This window comes from Trichomycterus rosablanca, chromosome 5 (genome assembly GCF_030014385.1).
Source record: "Trichomycterus rosablanca isolate fTriRos1 chromosome 5, fTriRos1.hap1, whole genome shotgun sequence".
Taxonomy (NCBI): domain Eukaryota; kingdom Metazoa; phylum Chordata; class Actinopteri; order Siluriformes; family Trichomycteridae; genus Trichomycterus; species Trichomycterus rosablanca.
Window position 1 is genome coordinate 31,053,791 of NC_085992.1, and position 20,130 is coordinate 31,073,920.

At 40.5% G+C, this 20,130-nt stretch overlaps 1 pseudogene; it reads right to left on the reverse strand.

The window, feature by feature from the left end:
• Positions 1 to 14,520: 14,520 nt before the first annotated feature.
• On the reverse strand, positions 14,521 to 14,669 carry LOC134315497 (U1 spliceosomal RNA; annotated as a pseudogene).
• Positions 14,670 to 20,130: the final 5,461 nt, after the last annotated feature.

Sequence of the window (20,130 nt, forward strand, 5' to 3'; positions counted from 1 at the left end):
TTTCAAGAAATGGGGTTTGAAGATACATACATTACACCCATACATTTCCAAATAAAGTATCATTTATTTTATTCCCTTTCTTTTCTCTTTAATCACTGGTGAACTCTGACCTGTGTGGACGTGTGCCAGGCAAATAACCTCTGCCCTAAAAAGGCCACAGTGCCACTCTAAAATGAAAACATGCAGCACTGTAAAAGAGTTGAGGGGAAAAAAGAAAACATAAGATTGTGGAATAATTATATAAATGAGGGAGTAAATCAGGAAATAGCTCTGGGTTTGGGAAACATGGCAGAAGCGAGCCCTGCCACAGTTTAAATGAAAACAGAGTTTGAGAAAGAGGAGAGGAGCTGGGGGAAAAGAGAAAAGGGAGAGAGGGGTTAAGAGAAAGTGAAGGAAAAGCAGCAGTCCAATTTTGTTACTTGCACACGCCAGTCTTTTACTTTTTTTTTTTTAATCCCCCCACCTAATTATTATATGCTCTCTCATTCTCTCGCTTTCTTTCTGGTTGGCGTGCCTGAAGCTTTCCGCACATTTTTAACGGGTGTCTTCCCAATCAGGCTTTTACTGCAGGAAATTTCAGGACACCGCATTGCGTGAGGCAGCCTAGTGCTCCATTCTTAGCTCAGCTTTGCGCAGTGCCAGGAAGCGTGCAGCTTGCCAAAGAACGAGGAGGGGGCAGTGACTCGGGTTCGGTGCAACATTACAGCTCCGCAAAAGGTTTTCCTTTGCCCTTTTCACAATAGAAGTGGCGACCACACCGATTAAAAAGTAGAAAACTTAGCCAATATTTTGCACGAGAATGTAATCAGATCAACACAGTTAGGTTTAGGTGTCAGTCCGAGTTCTTAGGCTGAAGTGAGAAAAGCAACTGCTGTCTCGTTCTGCTTACTAATTTTTTCCTTCCCTCGCCTTTTCTCTCTCTCATGCTTTCTGTGGTTTGCTTGGTCAGATATCTGCTTCTCAGAGGCCTTTCTCTTTCAAATCCCCTCTTCTGCTTTCTGTTTTTCTACCGTAGGGATGTGGTAGACTAGCAGTTAAATGAGAATAATATTTGCTGTACTTTGCCGCCTTCCTGGTCCTATTCTCCTTTAACAACGAGCCTTATTTTTAGCCCAAAGTCAGGGTTTGGTCATTTCCTGCTGCTGCTGCTTCTGGCGCAATGCAGAGCTTTATAGAGCTGCGCTGTGGTGGAAACAGTACCAGACTTAGTCTGGGTAGAATGTGTCCTTGAGATCATCTGAGAAGATCTGAGAAGTTTCTTTAAAAACAGTTTTAACTTAGGTTGAATCAGCCATAACATTAAAACCACCTCCTTGTTTCTACACTCACTGTCCATTTTATCAGCTCCACTTACCATATAGAAGCACTTTGTAGTTCTACAATTACTGACTGTAGTCCATCTGTTTCTCTGCATGCTTTGTTATAGCCCCCTTTCATGCTGTTCTTCAATGGTCAGGACCCCCACAGGACCACCACAGAGTAGGTGGATCATTCTCAGCACTGCAGTGACACTGACATGGTGGTGGTGTGTTAGTGTGTGTTGTGCTGGTATGAGTGGATCAGACACAGCAATGCTGATGGAGTTTTTAAACACCTCACTGTCGCTGCTGGACTGAGAATAGTCCACCAACCAAAAAACATCCAGCCAACAGCACCCTGTGGGCAGCGTCCTGTGACCACTGATGAAGGTCTAGAAGATGACCAACTCAAACAGCAGCAACAGATGAGCGATTGTCTCTGACTTTACATCTACAAGGTGGACCTACCAGGTAGGAGTGTCTAATAGAGTGGACAGTGAGTGGACACAGTATTTAAAAACTCCAGCAGCGCTGCTGTGTCTGATCCACTCATACCAGCACAACACACACTAACACACCACCACCATGTCAGTGTCACTGCAGTGCTGAGAATTGCTCAAAGTTGAACATGGACCGTTATAATGAACTTATTACAATGCAGCTATTAAAAGTGTATATATAGTATTTTTTTTCCGAGAAATCCTTTTAACTTTATTTTACTAAATAACAGTTCAGTTTTATAATGTTGTCCAAAATGTTTTTTTAATTAAAATGTTATTTCAAATTTTGTAAATTGTAAATTCCAATTTTGTTTTGTTTCATTTATATAGTTTTGATTTTTAATTGCTCGCCAATTCCCCCAATTTTCACCCACTTTCTCTCATCACACAACACTCACCAATCTTGAAGGACCAGCACAGAAAACAGCATTCCTAATGTGCATGCATGGTGCTGCAGATGCAAACCTTTTTCTTCATACACATGAGTGAGGCTGTTAGATGATTTATAGGATGAGACAGGAATGCCATCCATCTCACCTAGAGAGCAAGACTAATCAGCTCAAAGCAATTGGCCATAGATTGTTTATAGCATTGTGTGGGCTTGAACTCAGGACCTCCTGATTACAGTGCAAGTCCAGGTTGGTTGTTTTTTTTGTTTTCTCCCTTTTTTAGCACGTCCAATTGACCCATTGAATCATGCTTTCTCTCCACCAATGCCGATCCCTGCTCTGATTGAGGAGAACGAAGCTAACCCATGCGCCCTCTGACACGTGGGCAGTGCAGTGCAGCTGCATGTACAGAGAGACACACCCTAAGAGCACTCTTTTTTCATCTCTGTGCAGGCGCCATCAATCAGCCAGCGGAGTAATTGCACCAGTCATGAGAGAGAGACCCTATCCAGCTTAGTCCTGCCCATATGAACAACAGGCCAATCGTTGTTCATGTGGCCGCTCAGCCTCACCTGGCAAGGCAGAGCTGAGATTCGTTACAATGTATTCGAGATCCCAGCTCTGGTTCCAGCGTGTGTTTTTACTGCGGCGCCACCTGAGCTGCTTTTTTGTTTGTCTTTTATAAGTATTTTATTTACCTCACATTGACTATAATTCAGCTTGGGTTTTGCAAACAAACTAAAGCTGTAATTTGTAGTGTAATGTGTTTTGATTTATGTAAATGAAATTATTGTACAAGTGCAAATAGAAATCACCCTCTTCGCTTCTCTGAATCAACATTACTGTATACTGTTACTGAGGAACAGAAAGTCAGTTCGGCATACACATGTGTAGGAAATAAATTATTACTAATTACACAATGCATTATACACCGACTAGGTATAAGCGAAGGCTGGCCCATATGATCCAACAGACGAGCTACTGTTGCTCAAATAGCTGAAGAAGTTAATGCTGGTTCTGATAGAAAGGTGTCAGAACACCCCCCCCCCCCCCCCTCCCTGTAAAAGGGGGACCAACACAATATTAGGATGGTGGTCATAATGTTATGCCTGATCAGTATATGTAACTACACTGACATTAAAGATGTTGTAAATGTTTATCTAAGAAATAAGCACACATTTTGTAGGAGCAAGACTTGAAAAGCTGTCAAAAAGAGTCGAATTGCATTGACCACACCTTGTATTTATACTCTTCCATAGGAATGCATCAAATTCATTCAGCAGCTTCATTAGAGCAATTACAGAGACACAATCCTCTGCAAACATCAATAAAAACTTTATTAAATCTGTTTGTAAAAACAGTTTGACAATAAAAATGCCACTTTATTTTTTCTAGTTCAAATTTTTCTAGTTCCTGTTAACTATAATAAACAAAGATCCCAAATGGCAATAAAGGGGAATATACACACACACACACACACACACACACACACACACACACACACACACACACAATAGAGTAAATGACCTCTTTACACTCAGTTTCTTAAAAAAAGAACCAAGATCCACTGAATACAGATAATAGTAATACAAATAATTTGAGGAACTCTAATCTCAATGTGACTAAAACACAAGTTTACTGAAAATCTGTCAGTTTTGAGTCCCTTGAGCTGAAGTCTGGCCAAAAGCTACCCAGAAGGCTGTGAGAGTCTGGTAGCTGAACAAATCCCCCCAGGAGTGTGAGATGGTTTGGTCCTGGACCCCCTTCAGCGTTCTGGGAGATTTAAGACAGGGATAAAAGAAGCCTGGGCCACTCAGCGGTCAGCCTTTTTTTATTCATCTTTCTGGGAAAGAGCACTTGGAGAGAAAAAAACCACAGACTGGCTTCTCTGTTCTTTGAGCTGCAATCATAGTCTGATTGGTCTTCTGAATCTAACTATAGTCTACAGACCAGTCTGAATAGTTTACTATGATAATGTAGCTGACCACTCATGCATGATTGCTATTGATGGGCACCTGTAAAATTGATAATGAAACCTAATGCCAAAGAGAATGCATATTTATATTTTGCATTTACAGCATAAAGCAGAGATTGTTATCCAGATGGATTAAGAGAGGTGCTCTGTGTTGTTTCATAAGAGAATATTACCCTACTTTACCCTACATTTCTACTTTAGTACAAATAGACAACAGTTTAGGAACACAAATCAAATTATATACACTGATCAGCCATAACATTAAAACCACCTTCTTGTTTCTACACACACTGTACATTTTATCAGCTCCACTTACCATATAGAAGCACTTTGTAGTTCTACAATTACTGACTGTAGTCCATCTGTTTTTTTACATTCTGTTTTAGCCTGCTTTCACCCTGTTCTTCAATGGTTAGGATTCTCCACAGGACCACCACAGAGCAGCTATTATTTAGGTGGTGGATCATTCTCAGCAGTGCAGTGACACTGACATGGTGGTGGTGTGTTAAGAGTATGTTGTGTTAGTATTAGTGGATCAGACAGAGCAGCGCTGCTGGAGTTTTTAAATACTGTGTCCACTCACTGTCCACTCTATTAGACACTCCTACCTAGTTGGTCCACCTTGTAGATGTAAAGTCAGAGATGATCGCTCATCTGTTGCTGCTGTTTGAGTTGGTCATGTTCTAGACCTTCACAATGGCGATAGTAGGGACTGAATTGGCAACCTTCTGATTACTAGTTCAGTACTTTAACCGCTGAGCTACAACTGCCCAAGTCACACCATATATATTCACACCATATATGAATAAATGAAGTCAAACCTTTTCCTAATGTATTTACAAATCATATCCCTCATCATCAAAGTGAAAACAACACTTCTGTATGGTTTTGACTCATTTACATTTACAGCATTTAGCAGACGCTTTTATCCAAGGCAACTGTGACAGTATATTGTATTAGCAATTAAGGATTAAGGACCTTGCTCAAGTGGCAACCTGGCAGTGGTGGGTCTTGAACCAGCGACCTTTCCATTACTAGTTCAGTACCTTAACCATTAGGCTACAGCTGCCCCTTCATTCAGAATATAACCAGCTGTTCCTCGAGGATTTCACTAATTATAGTGCATGGTAACACAAACATTCACCATTGTTGGAAAGATGCTTTCAAAAGGTCTAAAAAGGCACAAATTAGAAGATCCATCCAAAAATATTTCTGTATGGCTGAGATTGGTTGATCTGTGCAAGTGACAATTATTTCACACAAAGCCGGCCTGTTGGGCAGGGTGGCAAGAAAGAAGCTGCTCATAGAAAATTTAAGATTTAGAAGATTCTAATACTATGTGGCAAATGTTTTATGGTCAGGCTTTATAGCACTAGGTTTGGAGAAAACCAAACTCTGCACACCACTGAAAATACACCATACCTACCATGAAGCACAGTGCACAGTGAACATTATGTTATAGGGACGTTTCACTTCAGCACAAACTGGGCAATTGGTCAGGATAGAAGGGAAATGGATACTGTCAAGTACATCCTAATTCTTGAGGAAAACATGTGGTCCTCTGCTAGACAGCTGAAGATGAACAGGAGGTTCACCTTCCAGCACGATAACAATCCTAAACACAGCGCCAAATAACAAAGCAGCTGTTCAAGGACAGATAGGTGAATGTCTATCAATGACCAGATCAGAGCCCTGACCTAAATATGATAGAAAATATACACATGGACTTGAAGAGAGCAGTGCATTGCTGGTCAACATGAAATTGAACTGAACTTTTCTGCAATTCTGCAAGGATGAATGAGCAAATGAATGAGTGGATATGGAGAGAAAATCCAAACAGACTAATGGCTGTAAATAAAGCAAACAGTGGCTCTACAAAGTACTAAATCAGGGGACCAATCACTTTTCCAACCCTGTTATTCCACTTCTTCATGTACAAACCCAAATCAGAAAAAGTTGGGACAGTATGGAAAATGCAAAGTTTTTTACATTTAGTTTGACTTTTATTTGATTGCAGACAGTTTAAACACAATATATTTCATGTTTTGTCTGCTCAACTTCATTTCATTTATTAATAAACATCCATTTCTGCATTTCAGGCCTGCAACACATTCCAAAAAAGTTGGGACGGGTGCAATTTAGGGCTAGTAATGAGGTGTAAAAACTAAATAATGATGCAATTTTAAACGGGTGATGTCAACAGGTGATTGGAATCATAGTCTGGAACAAAAGCAGCATCCAGAAAAGGCAGAGTCTTTGATGAGCAAAGATGGCCAGAGGATCTCCAGTTTGTCCACAAATGTGTAAGAAAATTATTAAAATGTTTAAAAACAATGTATCTCAGAGAGAGATTGGAAGAGATTTGCATATTTCTCCCTCTACAGTGCATAATATCCTTAAACCATTTAAGGAATCTGGAGGAAAGGCACAAGCTGAACGCCCGTGATCTTCAATCCCTCAGACGGCAACACATTAAGAACCGCCACTCAACAATACTCAACAATACTCAACAGACTGTTATCAGCATCAAGTCCAAAAGCCAGGGTCTGTCATGGTATGGGTGTGTCAGTGTCCTTGGCAAAGGTCATTTACACTTCTGTGATGGCAGCATTAATGCAGAAAAGTACATTGAGATCTTAGAGCAACATATGTTGCCTTCAAGACGTCGTCTTTTACAGGGACGTCCAGCATTTTTCAACAAGACAATACAAAACCACATGCTGCACACATTATAAAGGCATGGCTGTAAAAGAAGAGGGTACGGGTACTGGACTGGCCTGCCTGCAGTCCTGACCTGTCCCCAATAGAGAATGTGTGGCGAATTTTAAAAGGAAAAATGCGACATCGATGACCCCGTACTGTGGCACATCTTAAGACGTGTTTGCAGGAGAAATGTTACAAAATAAAAGCTGCAACACTAAATCACTTGGTATCCTCGGGGCCAAAACGTCTTTTAAGTGTAGTGAAAAGGAATGGCAACATTACAAAGTGGTAAATGCTTTACTGTCTCAACTTTTTTGGAATGTGTTGCAGGCCTGAAATGCAGGAATAGATGTTTATTAATAAATGAAATGAAGTTGAGCAGACAAAATATGAAATATCTCAGGTTCATCCTGTCTGCAATCAAATAAAAGTCAAAGTAAATGTAAGAAACTCTGTGTGTTTTATTATTTGCATTTTCCATGCTGTCCCAATTTTTTCTGATTTGGGGTTGTATTTTTAATAATCAAAAAAGAAAAAACAACAAACAAAGAGCAAATCGAAAATAGCATACAGCATTTACTTTGCAGTAAGTTGTTATGGAGGCAGCACGCACCATTACATTACAGGTATTCTCCACTTCTCTAAGATTTGCTTTACACCACTTCACTTTTATGAAACACCTACATTAGTACAGTGCCTGTTTTCACTAACCAAAAGAAATTCAAAAACAATTTGTGCTTTTACAAGCAAAAATAGCGTTCAGCGTATGTTTTGCAGTGAGCCATTATAGAGTCATTATAGAATAGTGATTCTATTAATTAAACCGCACTGTACATTCTTCATTTCTATTTTATATAGGCTGTGTATATGCTTCTGCATCAATGGTGCCTTCACACATATGCTGTTTGCATAAAGCACCTCATACCATGACAGTTGTTGGCTTGTGCATCGCTGATAACGTCCTCTTACACTAAATGGTCCTTTTTATCTTTGGCAAAAAGAACTTGACGTCCATTTTTTTACAAAAACAAGCTGAAACGTGGACCTGACATGACTACAGCATGTTTCTACTGTCTTGATCCAGCTGAGCAAAGACTCAGTACTTTGTGATGTTCCTGCATAGAATGTATTTATTGCTTTTTCTTTACATTTCAGAGATTTCAAGTTGCATTACTTAATGCAAGTACCTCTGAGCCCATGTGGCTATGTTTACCACTGTAGCATGACGGCCACCTGGGGGCTTAAAGGTCACAAGGTCAGGAGTGGTTTCTGACCTTGCCCAACACAGATTAGATTTTTTCTAGGACTCCATGAATCTTTTTACAATATAATGTACAGAAGATGATGAAAGGCTGAAATGGTTTGCAATCTTTTTTTGGGTTATTAGGATTTTAACGTCATGTAAAACACTTTGGTTGCATTCATGACAGGAACGGTAGCTACTGGTTACACTAGATTTATCAAAGGTTATATCAAACACAGTCATGGACAATTTAGTCCAATTCACCTCACTTGCATGTCTTTGGACTGTGGGAGGAAACCGGAACACCCAGAGAAAACCCATGTGGACACGGGGAGAACATGCAAACTCCACACAGAAAGGATCCAGACCGCCCCACCTGGGGATCGAACCCAGGATCTTCTTGCTGTGAGGCGACAGTGCTACCCACTTAGCCACCGTGCCGACTTTGGCACAAAGTGGTGAGCCACAAGCAAAGACTGACCCTTTGGTGTATTCTTTTTTATTCACAATCCTGATAGGTAAGGTACCAATTCACCTGTCTACCTAATGTTCCACTCTTATTTTGCCACAGTTCCAACCTAATACATTTGTGAAGCTGATCATCTAAAACATTAAACATTTTCTTGTAGTCGTGTTAAATAAAGAATTGTTGTTTTTATTTCATTTTACAAAATCTCCCAACTTTTCTAGGAATTGGGTTTGTAATTTTGTCTGTTGGGAAATCCTTTATTTTGGCCTTTGATGCCTTGATTTTCTTTTAGTTTACAGAAGTTTACTTCTGTGTTTGTCTGACACTTTAATGCATTTTTTTTTCTTTGTGCAGATTACACATCAATTTAGTACTTACCACTACATTACTTAAGAAATCACAATCAGGATGCCCAGGTGGCGCAGCGCAATATTCCGCTAGCTCCTCGGTTCGAAACTCGGTGTTGCCACCGGTCGCTGGGCAGTGCCAGCAGCAGATACTAATTGGCCACCCTATCTGCAGGGTGGGGGCTGGACTATGTGTGGGTGCGTGGGTCTTCATACGCTGTGTAAGGACCCTGATTGGCGGAAGAGATGCCTGTGCAGAAAGCAGGGGCGAGAAGAGGAGGGCTGTGCACGTGTCGGAAGAGGCGTGTACAGCAACGTGCTCTCCTTGGATGCAATCGGGTATCCCTCAGCAGCGGATGACCAAATTGAGTGAGTGCGCTAAATTGGATGGGGAGAAAATGCATTAAAAAAAGAAAGAAATCACAATCATAAGGGAGCAGCATATGGACCATTTGTCCATAATGTCACAACTTTTAATGTTATAACTCATACTTTTCTGGATTACACTTTTTTCCACACATTAATGACTGTTCGAGGTCTGTGAGACTGGCTTCTACTGTTGCCCGTTGCCCAGCTACAAAAAAATGGAGATCCAATGCTGACTTCAACCTATATTAATCTGAAATGCTAATATCAACTCACTTTAACAGTGTATTTTATGAATAGTGTGTTTGTGAAAAGAAAAATGAGGTCTTTTAAACTTTACCTTGGCATGTAATACTTTATAAATAGTGCATCATACCACGGCTCTGTGCCATGTGCTCTAAAACATTATGAAATGCATCCAGTCAGAGATTTACAAGGAGGCTACATCCTGTTAATGAAGTAATAAAATGACCCAATGAAGCTTTAATGAATCATACGTTTTCAGCTTTGGCCAACACATTTAACATCTAAATGATCTGATTTACTCCACTAACTGCCACAGAACAGATCAGTGCTCCACCCTTAGACCTCTAGCAGTTTTATCACTGGGCATGAATAGCCAAAGTTAAGGTAAAGAGGTTTATATTTAATCCTGTAGCTTTAATTACCTACGCCTATACACTGTAAGATCAGAACCCCTTAAGCATCCTCAAAGAAGGTACAGATGCTGAATGCTCCCAAACTATTTGGTATTTGAGACCCCCAATTGCTGCACTATTGGGCAAACTTGTTTCCATCATACGCTCTGGTCCACAGATATCCTGAAACTTAGAAAATGGCCTCCACAGAACTCAATTACAGTGCTGAAGAGCTCCAAGAAATGCTGTTCTTTTGGAGAAGAGAGCTGAAATTAAATACCGGCCTGTCAGGTCCCAGAGGGAGGGAGAGAGGAAGTGAAGGAAAGAGGGAGAGGCTAAAGGGGAAGGATTTTGTCAGAACTTCATAAACATGTATATAGAGTGGAAACTCGGTGCCAGTACTCAGACTGAGAAAAAACTTTCCAGAGCCGACTGGAGGCAGGAGGTGAGAGAGAACAGAGCTTACAGGCCCAGAGTTTACAGAAAGGCCAGCCAAACAACAAGGATACAGTATAACGAGAGGCCTGAAGACAACCAATGAGGGATAAACATGGTGGAAGACCATTCTGACCACTGAAACCAGATGCCCATAAAGGAAATGAATCTAAATATGTTTCAGGAATAAGTGTCCAAACCCCATTTCCAGAAAAGTTGGGAAAGGTTCTAAAAATACAATAAATCTGACTCCTATAATTTATTAATTCACTTGAATCTGTCTTGAATTCTTTTAGTTTAAAATAAACAAATTTGGAAATTGATGCCTGCAACACACTCCATAACGCTGGGACAGAGGCATGTTTACCACTGGGTCACATCACCTTTTCTTTTATTTAAACTTTTTAATCTGTTGGAATTGAAGATACTCATTGTTGCATTTTTGTTGTATACAGGACTGCAGATGCTCAACAGTCAGTGGTAAAAGTTGTCTTATTCTGTTCTTCATGATGCACCATACATTTTCAATAGAAGACAGATCTGAACTGCAGGCAGGCCAGTCAAGCACACACACTCTATTCCTATGAAGCACTGTTGTAACTCATGAGAAATGAGGCCTGACATTGTCCTACTGAAAAAGACATGGACTTCTTGAGAAGTGGTCATTTTGACAGCAGCATATATCCCTCCAATTTACCAATATAAGCCTCTGTATCAATGGTACCTTCACATATATGCAGATCACCCATGCCGTGGACACTGATACACCCCCATGCCATCACAGATGCTGACTGTATTAAGTGACTGTGATTTTTCAAAGTACTCCAGAACCCATGTGGCTATATTCATCATGGTAGCAAGATGGTTTCTCAAACAATACCTGAGAGATCAATGGTCATGCCCATTCATGGTCTCCATGCACCAAGATTTCCCCTGACTACCTGAATCTTCTCATAATATTATGAACAGTAGGTGGTGAAAGACCTACATTCTTTGCCACCTTGTGCTGAGAAACATTGTGGCAAACTTCAAGAAAGAATTGTCAGTCAGTTCAAAGACAAACTGGTGAACCACGTCCCATCAATGCTTTCAAAATCTAAGCTTTGATGGATGCTCCTTTAATACTCAGTCTTGATGATCTCACCTGTTACTAGTTAAACTGCTAATTGTGGAACCTTCCTGAACAGTGTTACTTGTATAACCAGGTGTGTTGCAGGCGTCACATTTTATGATTTTACTTTATATTTATAAATACAACATTATTGTTGAATTTCCCAACTTTTTTGGAAATTAGGTTTGAAATAAAGAAATAAATTTTTTTTATACATTGTTCAACAAACATTTCTGTTATACGAGGGATCAACGAAGTTTCCACATATTTTGGTTGGAAACGGTGAGGGCGAGAGGAGTAGTAATCGGTCATGCCTGAGAGACTGAGAGAAAGCTTATAGTCCAGATTTAGCGGCATCTGATTTCCACCTTTTTGAACCATTTAAAGAAGCTCAGCCATTGCTGATGGCATTAAAATGCTGGTACAACACTGGGATAAATGCATCGGAAGGTGAACCCTCGTATATTAATAATGCTGGTCAGCAAGTTAAGTTCTATACCCACCCCCAGTCACTGTAGGAAGTTTTCCATGCCTCTCCTGTGTTCATGTGGGTCCAGGTACACCGGTTTCCTTCTGTCAACAAAAAACATGTCAGGAGGTGGAGGTGTTTGAAATGGACCCTAGGTGTGAGTGAGTGAACGTATAGTTGTGTTTTGTTCTGCAATGCCTTGGTGCACTGATAAGGGTATATTCCTTCTGGGTGGCATTTGACTCACTGCAATTCTAAGCAGGATAGAGTAATTAATAAAAATATAAAATAATTAATGAACAATTTAAAGAACAAAAAAAAAAAAAAAACCTAAAACAAGGGTCATGTAAAATTATACTGATTAGAATTGGTCTTACAGGTCAAACTTCATCACAGAATAATTACACAACTCTATGCACTAGGTACATGGTACAGACTGGCATGTCTACTGATCATGTTTTACCACCGCTTATCCCGGTCAGGGTTGCAATGGACTCACTGAGCGCAATGCAGGAACACTCCCCAGACAGGATGCCAATCCATTGCACTCCTAAACAGACTTAGCCAATCAGGTCTGTATGTAGACTTGCGACCGGCTGATACCACAGGGGTTGATTCTAACCCTTAATCCTAGGAAGCTAGGAAATTTGCATAATACAGTTTGCTTGCAATAACATACCAGCGATGTCTTGAATTTTTAGTTATGCAATGCTGCTTGAGAAATGTCATTTCATTGGATTTCCGTTCCCACTTTAGTAACAACCTTTCTTACTTCTTTGTTACTTCTTGTCGTTGCTGTGCTAATAAAATAATATATAAAAATAACATGATTTAAAGTAACATTCAAATCACAGATCGTAAGCATGGTAGTAGTATTTTTAAATATACAGAAAAAATATACAATTATCACTTATGGTTTTAAAATTAATGATGCAACTACGTTAAAATAAAGGCATTCATGCTTGACAAACACAATAGCACTTTATTACTGTTTAATATGCTTAAATGGCTCTTTTTTATAGAATGACTCAGTTGGAAGAGAGTGGAGGAGTAATAGCTACATAAAGTTCTCATTTAGTGCAGCTGATACACTCTGAACATTATGAAATTCATCCAGTGAGAGATTTACAAGACGGTTACATCCTGTTAAAGGGTTTAATAGCCGGAGAGGGTTTAATGAAGCTTACATTTTCAAACCCAAGCCAGATCCAAAATCTTAGTCACTCCAAAATAAATAACATTAAAGGTGCATTGGGTAGATTTTGACCGTAACGGCTATCAAATGAACTACATAAAACACTCAAATTATTGAGTTCTTGACACTGCCTCCAATCCAGACCTGAAAATGAAACCGTTTGGTTGCAGTCTGCTTGTGATTGTTTAGTCAAGCAACAAATTTAGTTCAGGGTTGATGTTATAGCTAATTAAAAATCTAGCATTCGTTGTAATGTAGTTGTACCTACATTGCCTTGAGTACAGATTATGACAGGCACCCAGATCCCCTTTCATTTCCTTCATTTTCTTCTGGTCTGGTCTTATGGATCCTCCTCTTATTTTACATGAACAGTTCAGATAAAAGTAGCTATACATATGTGAAACATGAACATGGGTGACAAGGTGGAACAGTGGGTAGGGCTGTCACCTCACAGCAAGAAGGGCCTGTGTTAAATACCATGCCTGGGCGGCCAGGGTCCTTTCTGTGTGGAGAAAGGTCCGGTTGCTCCGGTTTTCTCCCACAAGTAACAAACACTTGTAGTCAGGCCACTTGAAACTGTGTCTGTGTGTCTACACTGTGATGGACTGGCGACCTGTCCAGGGTGTTTCCTGCCTTTCACCCAATAAACCAGACCCACCACAACCCTGACCAGAATAAAACAGTGGTAAAACAGACAGTGACTAAATGAATAATAGATCATGAATATGCCAGATACCTTACTTACACAGTGTAGCAGCTGGCAGGGTTTGGTACCAGCTGGAGAACTGGGTTCAAACCTTACCACTGGTCATGTTTTATTTACATTCTTTTGGATAATCAGTTTCCTTCAACAATATAAGCAAAATATGCAGAAGTTAGAGTGGATAGTGTAATTGTTCTTGGATAATGGTGTGGTGTGATTAATTTGACACTCATTGTAGTTACATTTCTGGCATTTAAAAGATGCTCTCATTCAGAGCTTCCAGAAGTGCTTCCAGACTGAACATTTCCTTACTCTAGTACAATTAGACTACAGTCCAAGAATACAAATCTGCTGAAGCCCTGTTAGAACACAGATACAGGTAGAAGATTTTTTGAGATTATAGTATAGACGATTAGTAAGTGTGTGTTAGTTTTCAACTTGAGTGCTTAGTAAAGAGGTGGGTCTTTAATCGTCTTTTGAAGATGGTGTGAGACTCGCATGTTCAGACAGACGGGGAAGTTTGTTCCACCACTTGGGTGCAAATACAGAAAAAAAGGAGCACTGAGGGCTTTGAGGGTCTGACAGTGGCTGCATGGCAGAGCTGGGATTCAAACTTTCAACCTTTCAGTTGATAGCCCAAAGCTCTACCCACTAGGCTACCACTGTCCTACAAAAAAATCAGAAGAGAGTGTGAACGCAGTCCCCTACTATCAGAAATTATGCAGTCGAGATTCCCACATTTGGGGAATTCACCGGAGTGCAATGGCTGAGCCTCGCCCTGGGTGAACCACCTTCTTGATCATGGTCTCGCCCACGCCAGATAAATATTATGCCTTAAGAGCCTTGATGCGTGACTTCCTCGAGTTCTGGGGGGAAGATCAAGACGAGCAAGACTAGTGGCTTGCAGGTTGCTTGGTACAGAATAGGGTTTTATGACTTCTCTAAGGTAGCTTGGGGCTGGTCCATTTTTGGCTTTGTAGGCGAGCATCATAGTTTGAAACTGAATGTGGGCAGCTACAGGAAGCCAGTGAAGAGAAAGCAGCAGTGGAGTGATGTGAATTCCTGCTTTAAATCGAGTGCCTCCTATACCCCTTTTCCACCGATGCGGAACGGAGTCGGTTCCGCTTTATTTTTTACGTTAAGCTTTTTCAACTCTGCCGAGAAGCGGATTCAGAACCCCGAGCTGCATAAACACCACAAATGAAGTAAATACAGCTAAACACAGATATATGTGTTGTATTTTAAAGAGGACTTGATGGTTATTTCAAACAAATGGATGTTCGTGTTGTGGAACTTCAGTGATGTTTCACCACTCAAGTCGAGCGCTGAGTAAATCGGCTATTTGCGCCGAGGGTCGCGGTGAGACCGAAGTGCAAATTACTTCTCACGTGAATGCACTAAAGAAAGCAACAATGGCGACAAACACGTCTACGTCTTCTTATCACAGATAGTTGAGCGTTGCTTCTTGCATAGAAACGAACATCTGTAACAACAGCACAAACGCTCTCGGGTAACCTACATGCTCCGCCATCGTGTTACTATTTACTTTATTTATGTAACGCTCACCGTTGATGATGCATGCTTGGTTTCCAAAATGTGTGTCAGTTCTCTATAAAACACCAAGGTTCGAAGAAACCCGAACAAAACCGGTTCAAGAACCAGTGTTCTTTTGGTGGAAAAGCGCTACTTGTGGAGTCAAAATCTGTGATCAGAATAAAACACTTGTATGTTTTTTGTCATTTATGTATTTCAGTTACTTTCATTTTGGTTTTATTGGTATCTGTCCATGCTGATTTAGCACAAGAGTATGCCACGATTATCAGATTTTTTGTGAGTGTTCTTGCAAGGTGGGGGTGGTAATGCAGAGGGACATAACACAATGTTCCAGATCTGTTTGTTTTTAAAGGTGCCTATCTCAGATTCTCAGATGTGTGATATATTCGTGTTAATTATTTCAATGTGTGTTTAATCGTGCTCCTCTATTGCACTATACGATCAACAAACATCTTAAGAGTTCAGGCATTTAAGCCACACCCGAGACTCACTGGTGTAAAAAATTATATGCTTCCAACTTTGTGGCACAAAACAAGTTCCATAAATGCCAAGTTTGACAGGTCTGGTGTTGAGCACTGATCTACTTATTCATTTTATTTTAATGTCATGTTTAACACTTTGGTTACACTCATGACAGGACAGGTAGTTACTGGTTACTAGGGCTGGTTCGATACCACTTTTTTATGTCTGATACGGATACTGCAAATCGAGTATCTGCCTATACTGATACCAATCCGATACTGTCATTTCTCCTCTCAAACAACTAAGCAGTAATAATACATGTCTCAATGCACCATGATTAAACTAGCTATCATAATAATAATGCTCAGACTGTGAAACAAATATTCTAAAGGAATAAATACAGAACCTACAACATCACACTCATACAAAACTGCTGTTTATATTTTCACTTTTACACACGGAACATTTAGTAACATTTTTGGTTTCACTGACGTTCGTGCTGTCGTTCACGTGACACATCTCGCTTTACAGCGTGTCGTCCAAAGTGTCTACAATTGGAAGATGTGGATGTCAATCAAACGTGATGGACCAATTAGAATTGACGCAAAGTTAAGGTTTTCCGTTAAAATCACTTTTTTAGATTATTAAACCCTGCTGGATTTTGAAGAGGACATCTGTGGCTAAAAGGAAACGGTGTAGTTTGTTTAATTTCATAACACTAATGGATTAATCATTGAGGATGTGAGAGATCTCCAAGCCGGGACAAGATAGGTTTTCTTTATCTCAGGTGAGCGATTTATCATTTATAAAGTGATTTTTATTGTGTTTAAACTGTTTTTAGATGTGGCAGTAATAGATGATTTTTTAAAATGCTTAAAGTTTAAGTAGATCAGTGTGTTTTAATTTCTGAATGGCTGTTGCAGATGAGTTGTAGATCAGTGGCACATGTTAATGATGTCATCATGATGTCATACTTGTTACGGCAGTTGGTGAGTGAGCTGACAATAACGGCGCTCTGTTGGAATGTATCTTAGTGTGTTATTTGCTTTACACACAAACAGTGGCCTTATTTACATTAAGTGCTATTTACATTAAGCAACAGTATCAGATTGAATTACACGTTTTTTCCTTCCGATATCCAATCCAGTGATTTGGGACAATATCGGACTGATACCGATACAAAGTATCGGATCGGTGCCAGCCCTACTGGTTACACTAGATTCATCAGTTCAAGTCTTGTCAAACACAGTCATGGACAATTTCTCTCCAATTCACCTCACTTGCATGTTTTTGGACTGTGGGAGGAAACCGGAGCTCCCTGTGGAAACGCAGACACAGGGAGAACATGCAAACTCCACACAGAAAGAACCCAGCTGATCTCAAACCCATTAAACATGTTTGGTGTGTATTAAAGCATTGATTGCAAGACATACCTTTTCATTCACTGTCAGTTCCGGAACTCCTCATTGTGACTAAACAGACACAAATTCCCATAGTCACACTGTGCCATAGCTCATAGTTAGGTGAAGTATAAACCTCTGTTCAGACGTAGCTGCTCCCCCATGGTCCACAGTCAAATCTGGTATTACTGTCTCGTTTCACTTGAATCCAAAGCTAATCCACTTCTCCTGTACCAGGAGGAATGAAGCACAGCTGATGGTGTGACAGTGATGTGAGTTTTTCTTGGTCTCGACGGGCAGGTTGGCACACTGGGAGCCGACTTAAGCCGAGCCTCCTCCTCCACCCAGTCTCGTTCTACAGCCATCCACACTGGGAGATGTGCACAAACTGTTTTTTTTTTTTTTTTTAGTATGAAATATAGATGGGAGTCTTGAGTGTGTGCGCGCGAGTGAATGTGTTAAGGACGAGGTGAGCGAGAGGTCATCTCTCTCTTTACCGCCAAAGACTTGGAGGCCATCCAAGCGGAGAGAAGCAGAAGGTATTCTCTCTCTCTCTCTCTAGTTAATCCTACAGTGGCTGACAGTGATATGTGGTGGTACGAGAGTATGTTCCTGTGCCATGAGTGCAATCTGGGCTCGGCTTTGTATACGTGTACGGGTGGGTGGAAAGGGTATCAGACGGAGTTAAGCAATAATACCTCTTGATTATTATAAATAACAGACAGGAGCACAATGACTAGATTCAAACGTCTTCACTTTCTCAGCTTAATAGCTGTACTGAAGGGTTTTGTGTGTAACCATTTCTAAGCAATTTCACATCGATTTCAGTAGCATTTCAGTGTTGAGAAGATTTGCATTGAAAACGTCTGCTGGCATTCGCTGTAACCCAGTTCTACAGGCCAAACTAGCAATGACTGTGATTTTAAGCTGGCATTACTGGTAGAAAGCAAACTGCCTTTAGACACTTGAGCATTGAAAACACCTCTCTGGGGGTAACAGGCAATCACTTATTATATTCCAGCAAGACTGTGCCCATGTGAACAAAACAAGATCTATAAGGACATGAAGATTGGTTTATATAAACTCCAGTTGCCTGCACGGAGCCTTGACCTCAGCCCCACTGTACAGCTTTGTAATGAAGTGGAACATGAATTAAGTATTTTTTTACCCAGCCATGCCAATGCTCTTTTGACTGAATGGGCACAAATTCCCACAGACATACTTCAATGTTTTTGAAGTTTTCTTCACATACAGGTCACATAAATGGGATGTCCAACAAGCTCATGGTCAAGTGTCTAAATACTAGCCATTTAGTGTATATAAAAAAGATCTAGGGTTTGAATTGCAGTGATGCTATTGGCTGGCCAGGCATCTACACAGACATGATTACTATGTGTGTTGAATGGCCAAAGGACTGGCGTCCTGTCCATTATGACCACTGACAGGTGAAGTGAATAACACTGATTATCTCGTCATCACGGCACCTAATAGTGGGTGGGATATATTAGGCAGCAAATGAACATTTTATCCTCAGAGTTGATGTGTTAGAAGCAGGAAAAAAGGGCAAGCATCAGGATTTGAGCGAGTTTGACAAGGGCCGAATTGTGATGGCTAGACGACTGGGTCAGAGCTCCTCCAAAACTGCAGCTCTTGTGGGGTGTTTCCAGTCTGCAGTGGTCAGTATCTATCAAAAATGGTCCAAGGAAGGAGTAGTGGCCTCTAAATTCCCCAGATCTCCATCCAGCATCGAGCCAATCCAGCATCTGTGGGATGTGTAGGACAAACAAGTCAGATCCATGGAGGCCCCACATCACAACTTGCAGGAGTTAAAGAATCTGCTGCTAACATCTTGGTGCAAGGGGTGTAGTGGAGTCCATGCCTCAATGGGTCAGGGCTGTTTTGGCAGCAAAAGAGGGACCAACACAATATTAGGAAGGTGGTCATAATGTTATATCTAATCAGTGTATACCTAATTTGGCACAGTTTTTTATGTCAGGTGCCCTTTCTGACCCACCCTCCTTATTTGTATCTGGTCTCGGGACCAGCACTGAGGGCACAGAGAAGCACCACCTTAACAATGGCCAGACTATTCACCCATATATTATATAAAATATTGAAAGCAACAGCTAGATAGAAGTACATCTCAATCATGCTACTTTTTTCTTTGTCACTGGTAGCATGCGATATACAGCTATAGTTTGTCTTTAAAAGGAGCATTGTACACTAATCTGATTTAAATGAGATGCTCTGGGAAAAAAAGTTTGCATACCACTCTTTTAAAGAATTATGCAGTTCTAATTGTATTTTCTATTTAAGTCCATGTACAAAACAACGTCCACCAGGATGAAGTACAATGAGATGTTCACTAAGCAAAAATGAATATGACGCTCGAGTCTTGTGTTGGTCATAATTAGCCAATAGTTTGGAAAAAATTACACTTTAAAATGAAGAAAACACAGATCTATAAACGGCTTGTTTTACTGCATGGAATACAATTTATTTGTATCATTAAGACAATAAAGCATTCGCAAAGCACCAGTAGTGACAGCTATAAGCATTGTATCCATTGGCTTTTTAAATGTAATCCAAAAAGAAAGAAAAACAGGTGTGACAGTCGAGGAGTAAACAGAGACACTAAAATGTGAACATTTCGACCATTTAAACACCCCGGTTTCATCCAGATGATGGTTAAAAGAAACAAAAGGAAGGAAAACAATGAGTCTATATTTGTCGAATGAGCTCGGCCGGCCTGTGGCTTTTGAAATGGATCCTGTGATCAGAAGATATGAAGCAATCCGAGATGCAGGATGACAACCATTAGTCCTCATCATTGTCAGCGCCTGTCACCGCGGCGTCTGCATTTACGCAGCAAC